Raw genomic sequence first — 19,132 nt, 5'->3', positions numbered from 1 at the left:
TTATGCCACAGGATACATATCTTTTCTGCATATTACACAGTGTGAGCTGATTTCCAGAGAAAAATCTGTATCCAAAAGGGAAGAGTGTTTTTCTTTTTTTCTTTTTTTTTTTGTGACAATGTCCCCGGTCTGTTTAGTGAGGATACTTTCTTTGTCTGTGTATAACCCAAAAACTATTTTCTATTGAAACATATTTTTAGAAAGAAATGATGGTCGCTGTTCAATCAGTGACACAGAGAGTGAATTGAGTCCAAGTATTTGTTTACTTATTTACTGAATAACTACTTTGCAGTCAAGTGACCTCCTGTCAGCATTTTACAAGACAAATAACAACAAGACTGAATATAGTACAAAGTTGTACATTCGCACCATGAACATCAACATTAAAAAAAACGTCCCTGAGCAGAGGTGAAGAGAAAGAAACGCTGAAGTTCCATTTGGTTAATTACCAAAATACAACCAAAACACAACAAACCACTTATTTAATACAAATATCAACAACTCAAAAAAGTCAGACTTTGAAGATTCAGATTAGCTGTCGATCAAAAAACCTTGCTAGCAATCAAGCTTTTCAGCAAGCTGTGGTTAGCAAGCTAGTTTGTTAGCAAGTTAGTTGGTTTGGATGTAGCCTATTGAGAAGTTTTAAATCTTACCTGTAAATACTGTCGTCCTTATTGTTTTGTGCCTAATTTGCCAACAAACTGTTTTCCTTGTGTAAGCCATCGATGACGTAGAATGTCTGGTTACGTTGTGTCACCGTTATTCCTCTGCTAGCTCGGCTGTCAGTCCAACACTGGTCTGAGGTATATTTTCAAAAGGAGAATTTCGAATGTAACACCAAAGATATTTTCCTGGATACCCATTAGCTTCCTGTAATTGGGTGCTATTGACTCCTTGGGGTCCGTATCTCCCTCTCACCGTTGAAATTATACATATTAAAATATTTTTGTTGTTGATTTTCGACTTGATGAAAAACCTATGAGTATAGCGATTATTACTTGACCTAAAGCTGATGCTACTGGTAAAGATGTGGCATAATGACAAAGACTGGATGGGTATGTTGGTGTCTCAACAGTAATATGGTGGATTGTCATGAAATGTCCGTATATTCACGTTGTTGCTATGATCCATTGTGATCTTGTCATGATGATGCATCCTAATTGTTGATGGATTGTAATCATTCATGTTAAACTAAGGACGTTTTTCACGCCTACTTTGTTTAGTCCGCATCTTCTGACTTTTCAGTTTACTTCAAACCAAAATAACAGGTGTCAAACGGGCCTTGGACCAGGGTCTGAACCACTGGACCAAATTGTGTTCAACACAAAGAAGTGGTCTCGGTCTAGATGAAACTGAAACATGTTTTCAATCTGTTTGCAGTGTGAAAACACAACTGGACACTTTGGATTTTTTGACCAATTTTTGAGACAGCATTAAAAAATAGAAGAAGAACCAGAAATTGACTTGACCAGGTTTGCAGCACTGCTTTCAGACATTGCCTCTGAAGGTGTAATGTTTGATGACGAGGACGTTAATTTGGTGCGTTCGAACTAGTGTTGAGTACAGCGCCTGCAGTTGGGGATGCTGGCAGTAAGACCATACCAATGTTAATGAAATGAATCGGTTCATTCATTTTCTCCATTCAAACAGAAAGACTACTACCCTAGTTGATAACACATGAATAACAAACACATGCTCGTCTACTAACTAATCAATTTCATGTCTAGGTAGAAGCAGCACAAGTAGATGATAATGACAGAATGTACATACGTCACACAAAAGTCTTAAACGCGCTCCCTGAATTGAACTGTGAAACTACAACTAACCAGGTCAAATGCATAAAATGTAAAAATGTGTGTTCTGGATTCTGGTGTGACAACGCCCCAAGATGGTGACAGACCTTTGCATTATACCGTGCCACAAAGTGCAGAGCATTAGAGCAGCTTGCATAGACTCAGTCTTGTTCAGTTCTCCTCTCCGTCCTCCACCACTTACACCGTTCTCCTCCTTTAACTCTTTTTGTTTTCTCTGCGTTCATTTCCTTTTCATTTCTTCTCCGTCGCCCTGTGTGGTTGGATGTTTTCTTGTCGTGAAGATAAGGAGGCCAGCGTGATCTCGTGTGTCTTTCTGCATCAGACAGCCGAGTATTTAGAGACCGGCGGTGTCGAGAGAGACCCTTGTGTCCATCGTGTCGGCCTGCTGAGTCACATAAATCAAACACATGCACACACAAGGGCAGAAAGAAAAAGATTAAAAATATATCCGCGGAAGATTGATCACTCTGTTGCCTTGTAGAACTGCCAAGAACTTAAAAAAAAGAAAACGTACTACTGTATATACATACCTGTGCAGTGGTTTGGTATCAAAATTCCCTGTGTGGACCTTGAATGTGTAAAACCTCACTTGGAGAAATGACTCACACCCAGAATTTATGGTGTAGTTTACAAGCCTGAACATCATTCTTGTGATCGACTTGAGGACTTAACCTTAGAGTAATATCAAAAATGACGTGTCCACAAATTTTGTTCCCACATAATTGTGTGTCTCAAGGTTTATCACGTCTTACAAAATCCCATCAGGCAAAGCTATTTGTATTTAACTGGATGTGCATTATTTGGAGATTGCCACATCCACTAAATGGAGATTAAAATGAGATTTACAAATGAATGTTGCTGATAAATGTTTTTTGTAATTTTCTCCGATGTTTAATCCAAGCCCCCTTGTGTCACCCATATCAATTCCGTAAATCACATTCCTCCCCCACGTTTCCTTTATTTTAATTTCATATGAGATGCACTACCTGCTCCAGTTATTATCTTTTTACAGGACATGGATTACAAAAGGCTTTGGGATTTAATTTGTGTTTTTAACCATGGATGTGTGTTTTAGGCCACATTAATATTACCTACAGTACAACGCTGCTGGTGACTGTGGTGTTAGAATTGATTTTCATCTGTAATAACAAATGCTCTTTGTTGAGATACCACCCTCCCGTTTTCTTTTGCTTCGTCTGATGTAGCAAAGATTAGATTCTGTTGCCAAATGGTTTGGTTCATGATTTCATTCCTGTTTTTTATTGCGATATCAAATCCCAGTGTCTCCTTCCCATTCACGATTCCAGTGTTGTGGAGATTACATTCTGAGCCAAATAATTCCATACTTGTTTCATAGATTAGACTGAATGTCATGTCAGATAAAGACGTGTCAATCCTTTAAGCCAGATGTTTTTTTCATATGTATAAGCAATAGTGGATTTGTGTTACACTATTTCTTGGACAATTTCTTTCTATTTCTGGACATTACAAAAGGCATTATTTGGCACACAACTAATTAAATATATATATTATAATAATAATAGGCCAAATGTGCACTACAAACCCTATGGTCCGTGCAGTGGGTTTGATGTTTGCATGACATGAAAAAGTTGAAAATGTCTCATCAGTGATCAATTTCCACTATTTGGTTTTCAAAGCCAAAGACATTAACTTATTTTTGATGCACTGGGCAATTTCAACAATCTAAATTAGTGCTTGTGTATTTTTAAGCTACATGCATTTATATTGATAGTTTGACTTTTTTAGGCAATGCAAACTGATGTGTATAATGGTTCGTGGTTTCCACCAGTGCTTTAAAGAATTGATTCTTTCAATCATTGTTGTTGTTTTACAAGCTTGTCATTAACTGTTGTTTAAGAAGATTGAGAGAAATGATCCTGTGTTGCTCCTCCAAGAATAAGATTGTGTAAAATGATCCCCTGTGGTTTTGCTAGCGTTATGCAGTGACCAGCTTGTTTGACAGTTTAATCTGTGTTATGTGACATTAATTCAAGTTAAGTCGTCTACTTCTTTCTCTCAGTTGGATTTATTGATGCCATTTTGCCATCTGAAGGAGTGGCTGTGCTTTTTTGTCATTCATAGCTTGTTAAAAACTAACTATGCTGTTGACAGGAAGAATTCTAAAATAGTCATGAAAATACAGCATATTAAAAGAAAACATCTATTTTTGGCTCAGTAGAGGAACTCCTACCTGCTCATGTTGTTTGTTCACTGTTTGAATGTGTGTGTCGTACAGGAAGGACCACACGGCCAGTAATGACGCACAGCTTTAGTACTAAGTACTTAATGGGGGGGTTATTTGTGATGTTCAAAGAACATTTACTTTATCATGTAAGCTACTTAAAATAACCCCATGAGAAAAGAGAAACAAACTTTGTGTTTTAAAAAGGGAAAAAAAAAAAGCCTGGGAGAAATTCAATAACGTTTGGGTGAATCATCGCAGTGCTGCAGGAGCCAGAGGTCACTGTACAGAAAAGTCCACTCCTCATTTTGTTTAGTAAAATTCTCCAAACACTATTATGTGATGATCAATGCATCACCTTGTACACACAGTATGTGATGTATCTAATTTTGGCTAACCTTCTTCAAATTGACTCGGTACGATCAAAACGTCTCCATTATAGTTTTTAATTAGCAGCTAATTGGGATTGTCTAGAGAGCCCGTGAGCAGCTTTACCAAGACCACAAACAAGTGTCTAAAATAAAGAGTGAGCTGCATTGACTTGAGGGCGTATTGGCAGAGCTAACAGAGTGTGTTTAGATTGTTGTGTTTGTGGGTTAATTGTCCCCTGGAGAGCGAGCCAACTGTAATGAGACGATCTGAGGAGCTCTGTCGTCGTTCTGAAGCTCGTGGAGAAGATGATGTTTAGGAAGACTGAGAGAATAATGTCCACATCGTGTGCTGGATTCACATGTTTGGTAAAAGGGGCTGAGGTAACAGTATGGTTTTGATTTCTCATTTCATCTCTCAAGTTTTCTGCCAAGACTTAATTTGAATACTTCAAACGCGTATTCCACTACATTTAGAAATATTATACTTTCGCTTGACTTTATTATTATATCTGACAGCTATAGTTACTATATTTACTGTATTTACCGGCTTCATTAAGTATTCAGCCCCTGCACTTTTTCTTTGTGTCAATTTATATAAATAAAATTGACATCATTGCCCAGTGCAAAACCCACAAATGCAATGTAACAACATGCTTCTAGAAATGTCTGCAAATTTATCAAAACTCAGAAACTGAAATCCCTCATTTACAACAGTATTCAGAGTACTTATTTCAGAACTTTGTAGAAGCACCGTTGGCAGATAATACAGCTTTGTTTCTACTTGAGCAAGTCTCCTCTGGTCGTCCACAGATGTTCTGTGGGGTTAAAGTCGGGGCAGAAACTTTTCCCGGAGCCACTCCGGCTTTGTTTTGGCCGTTTGCTTCGGGTCACTGCCGTGCTGAAAGGTGGATCGTCGCCTCAGTCTCAGGTCACATACACCCTGAAGAAGATTTTCTTCAAGGACCTCTTTGTATTTTACTGCGTTCTTCCTTCCGATCAGTCTCCCTGTCCCTGCTGCTGATGTATGACATGTATGAGCAGGTGATCATCAGTGTTCTACAGACATGGAACTCCCAAAAGAGTTAAATGTTTGTGTCATTAGACCAGAAAATGTATTTTCTTATTTCCTTTAAATACTATTTGCCAAAAGCCAACATCAAGTGTCATATAAGTGGCCTCTGTCTCGCTGCTCCACCATAAAGACCTGATTGATGAAAAGCAAATTTCCTTTTTTGCTTTGTGATTACAGGTTGATGTGTTAAAATAGTAATTTAATCCATTTAAAATTGAATATACTAGACAATCAAGTGAGGACAAATTAAAGAGTCTGAATACTTCTTTAGGCCACTGTATGTTACACATTAAACTTCCCCACAGTATATAAAATAACTTGCTTTTTTTAAACTTCAGCCAGCTACAACATGTAAATTCAGCTTTTATGTTAATGCATCAATACAAATTATCCAATATATTTTGATACAATAAAAGAACTATATTTTTCCTAAAATAATACCTTCCTACCTATCACAGTTGGTATCTTATTACCATATTGACCATATTACTTGTCATATTAAAGACAAATTCAAGAATAAGAATGAAATATCACAAGAATAAAGTAATAAATCATCAGTTATAATGTTTTGACAAAGAAAGTTAGGGAATAACCATCAAAGATAACTTTATTTATCTTTATACTACCTACTACTTCAAAACCTTGCCAAGCCTATATCTCATTCTCCGGATTTCCTGCACAATCTTTCCAGATTCCTGATGTTACTGTTATGTTATGTTATCTGTACTAAAGTGTAACTTTAGTACATGCTCCACACACAATGTAGATGCTCCACATTCCCAGTTGTAACGCATGCAACACTGATCCTCCAATATTCCCCCTCTAACATGTCACGTAGACTAAAATTAGAACTCTACTCTCGTAAAATTGGGACTTTAACACCAGTAGGAATATGAAGATGAAATTGGTTGGATTGTTTTGTTTTGGAGGCCTGAGCCTTTAATAATTGACCTTCCTTTCCTATAATTTTCCCATGAAATATAATTTCTCTGTGTGTATGTGACAGAGTTGCCGCAGTGGCTCATTTGCAGATCTCTACTCATTGTGAGACAAAATAATTGGCACGTGTCACACTGATGCTCACGATGTGAATCCCCCTCTTTTCAGACTCGGACTTAGAGTTTGTTTTTGCTAAAAGCTTCCGAGATGCATAATGCCATTACTGATTCAGTCGGCAGAGGGGGTTGTCAGGACGGATGGAGGCAGTGGTGGTGGAGGAGGAGGGGGGGGGGGGGTGCAAAAGAGAAAAAAAAAAGAATATCTCAGCTGAAATTAAAAAATGCCACGAAATGAAATAAAGATGAGTGCACCGCTGAGCCACAGACGGAATATAAAAGACAATCCTGTGAAATATACATGGCGGGTAGGAGAGGTGAGCAGAATGCTGAGCTCCAAACTGTACCTGTAACGCACAAACACCGGCGCCCATCCTGAGCCTGTTGATCGTCCCGGAACATTTAGGGAAGCAATCCAGCCGCTGCCAGCCCGTCCAATGGAGCGGCTTCCTGTTCACCTAGGCAACAAGAGACAGGAAGACGTAGAACGGAAGAGACCAATTCCCTATATTTAATAAGATTTGGTGTTCTTTTCCCCCTGTCTGTAATGCCTTTATTATTGCAGATTGGCTTAGCGGTGAAAGGTATTGATTGTGAGCCAGAGCCCCAGCAGGGACTGAGGAGAGGGAAACAGAGATGCAGGGTGTGGGCTTTTACTGGCAGGTGATTTGTATGTGCTTAAAAAAAAACACACGGTTTTTGCTCCTGTCAAGTAAGAAGTTATTTTGCAGCGCGTTTTACACAAAAGAGCAGGTCGCTTTTATTTATTTGAATAATGGAAAGTGTTGCTATTCTACTGGCAAACTGCAGGTATATGGTGCACGTGCCAACATATGACCAGATGTAATGTCATCTGTAAGAAGCAGCCGGAGTGAACAACTACAAAAATAATGTATAAATTCTTTTGTGTTATTTGATCAGAGTGTTAAATAAGGGAGATGCAATGCAATTCATGTTGCGTATCGATTTGGCAGCGGAGATAATGATACTCGATGCAGAGCTGCGCTGCTGCTGCTCATTTAATCCCACTTAGGCCCACATGTATTACAGTGGGAGATTTAATTGTTTCAGTCTTTCCAGCAAATCCCCGACATGTAAAAAATAATGAACCAGAGTGAGAACAAAGCAAGAACAGAAAGATATATGGAGATGATGAGTGAGTGATTGTGTTCGTGCTCCTATTCTTAGCCTTGCAGCGGGGAAGCAGGACTAATGATGCTTCCTGACCTTAATGCCGAGCACTCAAGGTCAGCCCTCCGCTGATGCATCATGGGCAAGGTGTCCTGGACTGCTGAGGAGCACTGCCAGATTGAGTTTGCTGCTGCTGCTGTTGTTGTTTTCTTTGACTTTGCCCCAGAATCTATCACTGCTCCTCCTGAAAGAATAACAGATACAATCACAGAAACAAGCAATTTATTCAGCGGCACAGCTCCGAGGGAACTACCAGTGCTCCTTCTGTTCGAGTTACACACCCAATTATCCACCGTTTCTTCATGTTACTGTACGCACGGTCGGATTTCATGCTAATGCTAATGGGGGAATGATGTAAGAGAAACAAAGGATGCAACGTTTTCAAAGATACAGGGGAAGATGTAGTTCAACACCACAGCTTTTTCACAAATATTCCTAAATATTCCATCATGAAGATTTTTTTCCGAAGGTATAGGTTCATCTGGCAGCTTACTACATTTCAGCCTGTTACTGGGGCAACAAAGTTCAAGCAGAAATGTTGACATTATGACCGCTGACTGCACTATAAGTCATTAATTACACCACCTCCATGTTAGCTGATGGGACATGGACCAAACTAAAAAGTAAATCAATTTCTCTCAAAGATGATTTCTGTCATTTTAGTTCTTATCACTCTGTTTGTTCAAATGTTCATTTTGGATTAAATTAGTTATTTGATGCTTTAAAAATGGTGTGAAAGTTCATGATTGACAGCTGGGACTGGCTCATGATTGGTCATAATTTAATGTTGGATAATTACACATTTACATGTTTTACTTTGTGTGGCTCATACTGTAACTTAGCCTATTACTAACTACATTTCTATTCTTCTTCACATAAAAGCATCCTGCAGCCTGATTTACTGTAGTTGTCGTGATTCGGCTGGAATCGTGTCTGTAAAGATTTCACACAGAGGCGATTAGCGACTGTTGATCGAACGCCGCTTTGGCTCCAATTTTGGGAGACGTCCAAAATCATTGGACACTGGAAAATAAGGTTAAAAAATCATGTACCATGAACACGGCATTTGATGCAGTTAAGGTGACATGGCACCTACATCCCAGCTTCAGCTGTAGTGTGGTCGTAAGAAAAAAACCAATAAATAGCTAATTGTTTTCTTAAGTGACATATTGATAAAGTCTGGAGTGTGTCTTTCACCTGTCTTGGAGGAGGAGAATGTGGGAATGAAAACACAGAGGGGGGAAAGGATTTTTTATTAAAGGCAAAAGAGAAAAGGAGAAAGAGCAAAATAATTCAAAGCGATGCAGCCTGGAGGAAGACGCAGCCGTGAGGAAGGCTAAATGTTGACTGGAGGGAGGGAGAGGCAGCCTGTCTGCTTTGCTTGGATCATTAATTTGTATTCTAATTAGCAGGAATGCCACAGTTGGAATGTGACGCATACGTAAGGACGTGGAACGGGCATGTGTGTGTGTGTGTGTGCGCGTGTGTGTGAGTCTCCCGTGTCTGTGACCTGCCCTGGCTCCAAGTCTCCCGGCTTGTTAGAAATGACAGATTGACGCTCTCCTGCACCCCCTACCCACCAGCCTCAACCTTACCCTCCCACCCCACTCACCCATCTGCTCTGGAAACATGCCAGATCTTTAGAACCATGTTGTATTTTCACCGTGTGGCGTGTGTGTGTGTGTGTGTGTGTGTGTGTGTGTGTGTGTGTGTGTGTGTGTGTGTGTGTGTGTGTGTGTGTGTGTGTGTGTGTGTGTGTGTGTGTGTGTGTGCAAACGTGTCAAGTCAGTTCACTTTCGTCATTGAAAGACCCCGTCGGTAAATTCTTGTCATGCTTTTGTTGCATCCATCATTTTTCTCCCTGTGAATGCCAAGGCTGAGATGGCTCTGATGATATGAGCTGTTTTGCCTTTTAAAGCACACATTGTCCAAACTGAGGCTGCGCTAAACAGAACAAAATGTCATCGACAGCTCTCGGTAAATCAAGTTAGTTTGCTCCAGATGCACATCATGAGTCCTTGGATTCAAAATCACAAAGGAGCAGTTTTGCCAGCTGAGTGAAACTGTGAATTCAGATGAAGACGGTTAAAATTCCCACCAACTAACTTTCAAAAGAGTTCAGAGAAAGAGCTGGAATTGAATTCACAGGTCACTGTTCATTTCCTGTGTTTTCTCACTCATTGTGGATAGGCTGCTTCGGCCGGGCTTTTCATCAGCTGTCCCCCGGTTTTTAAAGACCCAGACGGTGCGTAGAGCCGCGCCTCCCGGCGGCCCTAAAACATTCATTTAGATAGTGCCAATATCCAATCCTCCAATATGTTTCTTCTGGACGTATCTTTAAGGGAAAAAAAACCAGGAGGAGAAATGTATCAGTGTTGATATCCTTTGGTCAGTGACATCACATTTATAAAGGCTGTGCGGTGTTTGTGTGCTTGAGCGCGTGTGTGTGTGTGTGTGTGTGTGTGTGTGTGTGTGTGTGTGTGTGTGTGTGTGTGTGTGTGTGTGTGTGTGTGTGTGTGTTTTACTGAAGCTATTCCAGCAAAGTGTCTTGCCCAGGGACAGAGGAGAGCTGCCCCACGCGGTAATTGAACCACAGATCCTGCCGGACTATTAGTCACAAGTCCTGGTCTGTCCACAACCTTTTATATCGCTGTTAAATCAACACGAGCCGTGTGAGGAAGAGCAGCCAGGAAATACAAATGCAGCTATCATAGCAGTGCCACATTTTCATTTTCTTTTATACAAATCCTCAGAGTTTCTTGGTACCTGAGTAAACTCCTCTGCAGAAGTCGCACAGATCTCGGATCAGCAAATATAGTGATGAAAGTGTAACAGAGATTTAGCCTCATTGTTTGAACCACGCAGTTCCTTTAAAAGATAGTAATGGTTCATTATAATAATGTCAACATGATGGACCAACCTCTTGCTCCACCTTCCACCAAGTTTACTCCGTGATGTTTATCATCGCAGCGGTTAGTCGTGTGAAAAGTCGTAAAATAAAGTAGTTAAGTAAGTAATAAAACACAGGGTAATAATTATAAGAGAAATATACTGAGTAGAATTTTAAAAAGAGTTTTACAAAATGAATACACAATAGTAAAATAAGAAAATAAGCTAGTGTGAATACATGAAATATCTTGAGAGTGATTTAATTATATACATTTTGTGTTTAATGTATATAATTATTTATGAGTTTAACTTTAATTTAATTACTAACAAGTTCTCAGCATTGACTCTTTGCATTGAACTTAAAGTTCAAATAAAGTTACATGGGAATTTAGTATCTAATTGAATTACACTAAGTCACTGTTTTAGGCATAACTCTTTTTTTGACTAGAATTGCACCCAACCGTCCCCTTAGGAAAACATATTTAAAAGACTAGATATGGATTTTTATTTGGATCTGCACCAAAATTTCATAAATACAACATTTAGAGTTAACAGTTTTAGTCATTTTAATAATCAGATTACTATCTGTGGGCAGATAGAAAGACAGACAGACTTTATTGATTGTTTTGAAAATTATGAATAAAGTCTTCATTGATCCAGGGAGGAAAATATTCGATAACTTCTGTGTTGATCCAGTAAATAAAAGTGTCTTCCTCCCCAGAAGCTCTGAACTGTGGGAGGATTTGGATATTCTGGTTTATTCCATCGTTCCACACAGACGTGTTTATTTGAATATACAGTGAGTGTGTGGGTTTTTACAGTCAAGGATGAGGTTCGGGTGTGTTAACCTGCGTACGTGCGCATCTGGCTGTGGACAGTGAGCTGAGACTGGAGAAAAAGAGGGACACTGCTGTGTCTTCTCGTCCTGGTGGAGAGACGACGGGCGGTCAGACAGACACAGAGATATAGCTCTACTAACACCAGTGGATAGCATGACACAAATAGAACTGCAGTGAGTGGACACCAGCTCTCCGTGGAAAGACAATCCTCGGTTTCTCATCTCTGTTCATATCTGCTCTGATATTGGGTCTCGGAGTGTGAAACCAAGTTGAATGATGGAGGACTGCTGTCTCAGGGGGGAGGCCGAGCAAAGGGGAAAAGAGCGAGCGAGGGAGGGAGAGTGTGAACGAATGCTTCGGACAGTTCTGGATGAGCAGAGACATTTGACAGCTTCGCTGGCTCTCTGTTTGTCTGTACATGTCTCTCCCTCTCTCCCTCTATCTCTATCTCTCATTCCCTCTCAGAGTATCACCCCTGCTATATTCCAATTCTGTTCCTCTGCAGCCAGGATTTTAAATGAAGTCCCGTACACACTAAAGCAGTCAATGGATTTATAATATCCATACACACCCACATCTTGCATCCTGAGGAACAGAATGAGAGCAGGTCCGCTGGTCAGCACTCTGGTTTTCTGTGTCCAGATGGTGGATGTGAAAGATCCCAGTTAGGGGTCCCAACGCTGCGCCCTTGAAGCTGGGTGATTTATACACTGGCAAAGGCATCCAAAAGGCAAGAGAGGAGAAAAGTTACTGTACATTATGTTCTCACATGAGTATGTTACAGCTCATCTTCAAATCTACAATATAATGTATGATTCCCTTGTGCATTTTTATCAAATCACTCTTAAAGTATCAAGTCGCACTGGAGATAATCTTGTGCTTTCTATGCAAATAAAGCTGCAGCGACCTTGTCACTTCAGCCTCAGTAGCAGGTGTGTGTTTTTGTGTGTGTGCATGACCTTGACGTGAACAGGGGAATGTCGTCGTGCCCTGCTGCCAGCATCTCCGAGGGGTTTTATTCATTGGCACCTCCCACCGTTTTCTCTCCAATTAACTGTGCCATCAGCCCCGGTGAAGACGATATGAATAACCCACACAGCCTCGCCGGGGCTCGCAGGCTGCGGCGGACACATGGAGAGCATCCTTCATAGCAGGGGAGGAGCAGACACGGAAACGCTTAGTCTTTTCATCTTTTGTCTAATCATCCCAACACATCCCAAAAGTCTGCTGACTCCCGAACCAGGGAGAGAAGGTGGGAGGTCAGGGCTCTGACAGGAGGAGGAGAGGAAAGTGGAGATAAGAGTGGGTGAATGGAGTTGACTGAATGAGGGGTGGGAGAAATAAACACAGGAAGTATCAGGAGCTGGTTTAAGCTTTGTGGAGGTTAATGTGTGCATTGATATGGAGGCTGGAAAAGAAAGAAGAATGAGGAAATATAAAGGGATGGAATGGCAGAGATGGAGGAAGGCATCTGGAGGTTGTTATATGTACACATTATATATATATGTAATGTAAAGGGATAAGGTGGAGAAATGAAAGGATATCAGCAAGGAGGAAAATAGATGAGTAAAGATGGAAATTAGGCAAGGAAATGAGGAAGGAAGGAAAGAAGGAAGGAAGGAAGGAAGGAAGGAAGGAATCCTGTTCCTCATGTGTGGAATGGCTGAGGAACTGAATGACAAAAAGAAATTAGAAATAAAAGAAAGAAGGAAGGAAGGAAGTCCTCTCATCGATGGACTGATAAGTGGAATGGATGAGGAACTAATGACAAAAAAGTAGGAAGGGGAGGGATGGAGGAGGGAAGGAAGGTACTGAGGTACTGAATGACAAAAAGAAGTAGGAAATGAAGGGAGGGAGGAAGGGAAGGAAGGAAAGAAGGAAGGAAGGTATTGAGGTACTGAATGACAAAAAAGAAGTAGGAAATAAACAAGGAAGGAACGAATGAAAGAACATAAGAACGACAAGGGAATGGATTAAGCAAGAAAATATGACAAAATAAAAAAGTTTCCAGTATTTATACTGTAATACATAAAAGTAATGATTCAAATGTACAAACCTCAGTTCCCAACCTCTTGTGTGTAAAACGAGTTTGTTAGGAGGAAGCTCAGGATGCAGACGAAGGCAGATTGAAATGAGATGAAATGGGCTGTGGGCTGAGGGACTGCAGGTGGCTGGAGGGAAAAAAAGGGAGCGATGGAGGGAAAAGAGCAGGTCTTTATTATGGTGAGTAACTGACACGCTCGCGTTGCGCTCAGTGCCAGTCCATCTGTCATGCAGCTCTCCTACTGATGAGCACTGGAAACAAATCTGAGGAAGCCGGGCTTTATTTTCCCGCCTGGGTGACTTGTCGGAGTCGTCACAGGCCCATGTGTCCCAGTATCCGTCCCTGACTGACGTCTCTCAAGCTCAGCTTCACCCACTGGGATTCTCTTCCTCTATTCTCCCTCCTCTTCCTCCATCACATCTATTCATTATGCAGATTCTTTTCCCCTCTTCTGCTTCTTCTTCGCCGGTCCCTTGTGTTTATTTGATTCCTCATTTATATCAAATGTTTCTGCTGTTTGCGGAGCGAGTGCGGGTATATACGCTTGATAAGTTGCAAAAACGCAGAGGGCATCAATCACTGTCACTTAGCTGCTTAACACGACGCTCGTGCCGCCCGAGCCCGGATACCCAGAACCTCCTCCGAACCTTCCTCGCTTGGTCTGAACCTCGATGAATCCCAAACTCTTTCAATACATAAATCTGTGAGAGGGAGAACCGTGAGGGGAGAGGAGGGTGTGGCGGTGATGAGGACGAGCGCTTTCTGTGCTTCTCGCAATCTGAGTCAAATATATGTTTACACGTTTTACAAATGAGAAAGCCAAGAGCGCCACGTCACTTCTCATATTCCCCCACATCCATGCCGGCGCGTCTGCTGCTGCCAGACTTCTGCAACAGTTATTTAGATGAATGATTAAAGTTAAGCCGCAGCCAGCAAGAGTCGCACCACCCTTATTTAAGGAGGAATGGGAGAGTTGTCATCTTTTGATGCATTGCCTGCCACCCTGCATGCAAACCAGACATCATCAGACCACCGACGCCTCCCCCCCCCCCCCTTGCACCTCCGTCCTCTCTCCGATGGGTCCCCAAAGACTTGTCTCTGGTGATTGATCAGTTGCTGCCATGGCATCACCGGAGCCATGCAGGGAAAAGTCTGCCCACCCTGCCAGTCGAGCCAAAAAAAGACAGCGGCATGCTGATCCGACGTGAGCGGTAAGATATGAAGAACAAAAAAAAGGGAGGACGAGTGCACACAGTTGATCTATGGTCACTGAAGTCAGGCACCTGGGAGCAAAAGCTTCTAATGGCTTTATAGATAAAGCATAGCGCTGTTTGTATTAACTTTCTCCCTCTGAGCGGCACAACAAGATCTTATAAAAAGTTGTTTGTCAGGTCATGGGACATTAGTTGTAAAAAGGCTGTTAATGAGAATCAAGTTCAGTCCACAATGTTCTTTGGAAAGTTTCTGTTTTATAGAAGTTGTTTTTGTTTTAATTATAATTGTAGTAGATTATAGATTATTTCTATAGATTTCAATTCATTATTACATGTATCCAGGGCAGCACAGTTTCTTCACTGCAGGAAGGGTGTTGGTTTAATTCCCTGTTTGGTCGTGGTACTCTGGCTTCCACCCACAGTCCAAAGACAGATGAGGTTAACTTAATTACACAATTAATAACTACATTTATTCATTAACTCTTAATTGACCATAGGTGTGATGTGGTTTTTCATCTCTATGTCGGCTCTATGATGCATTGATGCATCATAGAGCATCACAGGAAAAGCATGTAGATGACGGAGGTTCTATGTAATCTGCATGAGAATTATATTTATAAAACCTCATTATTATTAACCCTCAGAGTTTACCATTACTAATTTTTCCTCTGGCAGTTCTGTAAAGCTCTTACGTTCTAATACACTTCCTCTGCGCTTTTGCTGACATGTAAAGTGTAATGATGGCTTCATATGGATTAATAACACTGATTGTTCTTGTTTTTTTTACTGGTTTATGCAACTGCTGTTGTTTTGTACCTGTTTGGTCGCTCCACTGCAGATCTCATTATATTAAGAGTAATCCACACCACTACCAGGGTTAAAAGTCAGATACCTATCCTCCAATAATCCCAACATGGCCGGCACCACTGAGATATTTGTGAGATTAACGGCTCTTCAGCTCTTTTTTTCTGTCAGCTGCTGTTTTTACTTTCATCACTTTAGAATATTTTCAGGATGCAGGATACCTGTAAACACCATAACTGATTTAAAATGACTGTTGATACATTTTAATGTCTGAAAGATTATATTTGTGTGGGCTCTTGGCAGCCCACCTATTTTCATTATGATTTTGAACTCACTGGGTGATTCTGCAGCCTCCTCTGGGTTCACATCTTACATTGATTTATAATGATGGTGTTTACAAATGCAGTATTTTGTATTTATAGCAGCTGCATTTACAAGTGTAGGGCCTTCATTCCTTTATGCTACAGTGTTAGTATGTTTGTACTTTTCTTTTACCAAAAAAGGCAGAAATCATTTAATTCTACCATCACTCCAGTTCAGCTCCTAATGTGCACAACAGCTGAATGAAGCAGCTGAGACCAGTTCAGATTATGTTAGAAAGTGTCAAATTTAACTACCGGGTTTTGAATAAATGTGTAATTTATGAATGTGAAGGCAAACATATCAAATAGAGTTGTGTGTGCAGTCTAAATGTCATGAAGCAGGGAGTATTTGAAGGAGTAGTTAACCTAACACAACCAGCGGCTGGTTACAACTTTACCTTTACCAGACAGATGTGAGAAAATCTCATCTCACTCGTTATTGCTAAGCCATTGCTACCTGAATACCTACACAATCACAGAGGGAGGAATACTTTAAAAAGTCCATATGCATGCACTCGTGAAAGTGGGAAATTCCCTGGATATGATTTAAATTGTTGCTCTAATTTTCATAGCAAGACAATTTCTAAAGAAGTGTTATATTCAACATTTACCAAGGGGGTATATTTGCTTCGTGATATTAAGGATAAAGGTAAAAGAAACCCTGTTTAATAAAAGACAGTATTATTCTGTCTGACTTCCTCTCCACCCAACACCCTGTGGCAATATCACAGAGACAGTCACCTAACTGTCTCCTGTGAATTAACCAGTGTTGATGATAAGAATTTTTAAATAAGTGAATCTATCTTAACAATAAATGCACTATTTTCCCCCCAAACTCCTGGGTTAACTTAATGTACGGAGAAAACAATTTGCAGAAAATAATAAAACCCTAAAGAACCTTGAAGAAATCCCTTTTATTTTTTCTTGCTGCACTCGCGGCACGTTGCACGCCACGACCGAGGAGCTCCACATTTCCCTGTCAAGTCCAATCTTAGTGGCATCTGCAACATTTTGCAATATTGTCAGCATACAACACTTAAGCCAGCGCACAATACCTTCATAAATCCTCTTATGTAGACATCAAATGGCAAAAGAGCACTATCTCACATTCTCTCTCTCCGTCTTTCTCTCTCCTCAGTAAATGCCCGATCCAAACACTTTAATATCATTTTATTTGCTGTATATGCTACAAGATGTTCGAGTAAAGATTCTTTTAAGTGCAACTTTTGCTCATCATCGGCCAGACTACTTAAATTCTGCCTGATACATAGGAAAAGGGACTTTTATGATTTCAGAGCTGAGCTGGTCTTTCTTGAAACAATATTACAGATATTACTTCTCAAGAAACCTCTGATTATTCTCTATGGGGTGAAGTGATTCTCATTTTTTTGTCTTATTGCACTCATAATCTCACTGTGTGTCGTATATATATTGTCTTCTTACCTTTTCTTTTCTTTTCTTGCACTTTTGCCTCATATTGTCTTACAGACGTGTCTGCCTTCTCTACACTCGTCCTCTTATTCGTTTTCTTCTTCTCCCTCACTGTGTTATCTGTCCCGGCTCCATTTCCTTGCTCCCTGATACTCCCTGACTCAGTAGCTTTCATTTTCATGATAATCCAGCGACACCACTGGACTGCGAAATCGCTTTTACTGTCCCCCCCCTCTCTCTCTCCCCCTTTCTTTCTTTCTTTCTTTCTCTCTCTCTGTCTCTCTCTCTCTCTCTCTGTTTCTCCCCCCCTACTGGTTTATCTTTTTTCCTCCTGGCTTTATTTCGCTCTTTGTAATTAAATGTCATTTTCAGTTCTCCATTTTTTTCTCTTTTTTTTGGAAGAAGGCAGAAAAGTTTTTTTTTCTTGAGACATAGAGGAGTCACGGCTGGTAAAAAAATGTCTGAGCCGCACTATAGCAGCTAAATCTGTTCACTACAGCTCTCTCTTTCTCATTCGCCTCACAGATTAGTACCGTTATTACAGTAGCAATACGCACTTTGTACAATTACAAAAAAATACCCTTTAACCAAACAGAAAAAGGTTCTCTCACATCCAATGTGTCTGTTGACAGCTCTGTCCAAACACATCAAATCCATCGGTTTCCATTGGTCATTCAGCTCCAGGGTCACAGTGGTAGGATGCTAAAAAGAGAAGCCCACGTCCTTTCCAGCTGTGTTCATAAATCAGGTGGGATTTGTAATCCCTGGGATCAGACCTATAGGTCTGCCCTGAGGTGCCACAGGGAGGCGTCTGTGATCTTACAACAACTGCAAACGCCCAAAGCACATCAACTAGATCTTTTCAGTGAAGGCACTAGTGTCTGTACTCAAAGCTCATTCTTACCCTCAAGTGCGAAACTCAACAAAAAAATGGGAAAACACTGCAATAAAAATATATAATGGGAAGTCACGAAACAAAACAGCAAATAAGAAAACTTGATTGTGTGATTTACTGTTGTGTTTTCCCATTTGTGATTTGTATTTGGCCTTAAATGTCCATCATCAACATCAGCAGGAATACAACAGTCTCACATCACGTTGGTATCAGTGACGATGTTTGTTGGTGACAATCACTTTATTGGGCATCTGCTGTGGGTACGACCAATCCACATTTAATACAGTTTGTATAACAGCTTTTGCCTCATGTTACCTCCTAGTAAAAAAAATAATCGAATGAATTCCACTCAGTGAACTCGGCTGATTTTGAAACTAGTGCATTGGCCTTTCTAAACCTGTGTGTTCGGATTGGGCTGTTTGTCTGGTCGGTGGTGATGCTGGTTGCAGCAGTGACCTGCAGTAATTGAGCCGAGCTAAGTAAAGACCGACTGCTGGACCCTGAAGCCACAACGCTGCACACAGAGCTGTTCACCTGTTAATTCAAAGTCCTGCGAAGCTCGACTCAGTGTGAACGACCCTGAACTGGAGAAGCTGTTGTTGTTCCCGATTTCATGAACACACTTATAACTCATAATCATCATATACACTGATGAGTCCCAGTCGCTGCTGCTAGAGAGGGCTGGTCACCTGTGTAGTTAAAGTTTATCACATGTCCAAATAGCACCAAATTCAACACTACACTTCCTTGGCCCCTTAACAATACACATGCCAAGTGTGAAGCCAATAAGCCACAGACAGACTGACTTCTGGAATGTATCTGTTCCCTGTATCAGAAGACACCTTGAGTTGAAGTATCTGAATCAGAAAAATTGTGTATCTCTTGTAATCAGTCTCAATACTATATCTAATGAGGGCTGCCTGCCGTTCGTCTTATTCAGATTTTCTG

General features: G+C 40.7%; 1 protein-coding gene and 1 long non-coding RNA gene across 3 annotated transcripts in view; one reads left to right on the top strand and one right to left on the bottom strand.

Moving 5' to 3' along the window:
- The window catches only part of LOC117761999 (neurexophilin-4), a 40,761-nt gene that overhangs the window by 13,459 nt on the left and 8,170 nt on the right, over positions 1-19,132 (top strand). The window lies entirely within an intron of this gene.
- Positions 1,629-17,635, bottom strand: LOC117762000. Of its 2 annotated transcripts, none has more exons than XR_004613910.1 (6): positions 17,302-17,635; positions 13,491-13,605; positions 12,006-12,702; positions 7,743-7,890; positions 6,863-6,973; positions 1,629-2,199 (listed from the first exon to the last, which is right to left on the bottom strand). It is a non-coding gene; the product is annotated as an uncharacterized LOC117762000 (long non-coding RNA). The 2 variants fall into 2 exon arrangements; XR_004613909.1 differs by having other exon boundaries at positions 1,629-2,196.

The sequence above is a fragment of the Hippoglossus hippoglossus genome, chromosome 5 (assembly GCF_009819705.1).
Source record: "Hippoglossus hippoglossus isolate fHipHip1 chromosome 5, fHipHip1.pri, whole genome shotgun sequence".
Classification (NCBI taxonomy): Eukaryota; Metazoa; Chordata; class Actinopteri; order Pleuronectiformes; family Pleuronectidae; genus Hippoglossus; species Hippoglossus hippoglossus.
The sequence above is the reverse complement of the archived record's forward strand: the minus strand, read 5'-3'. Positions and strand labels throughout refer to the sequence as shown.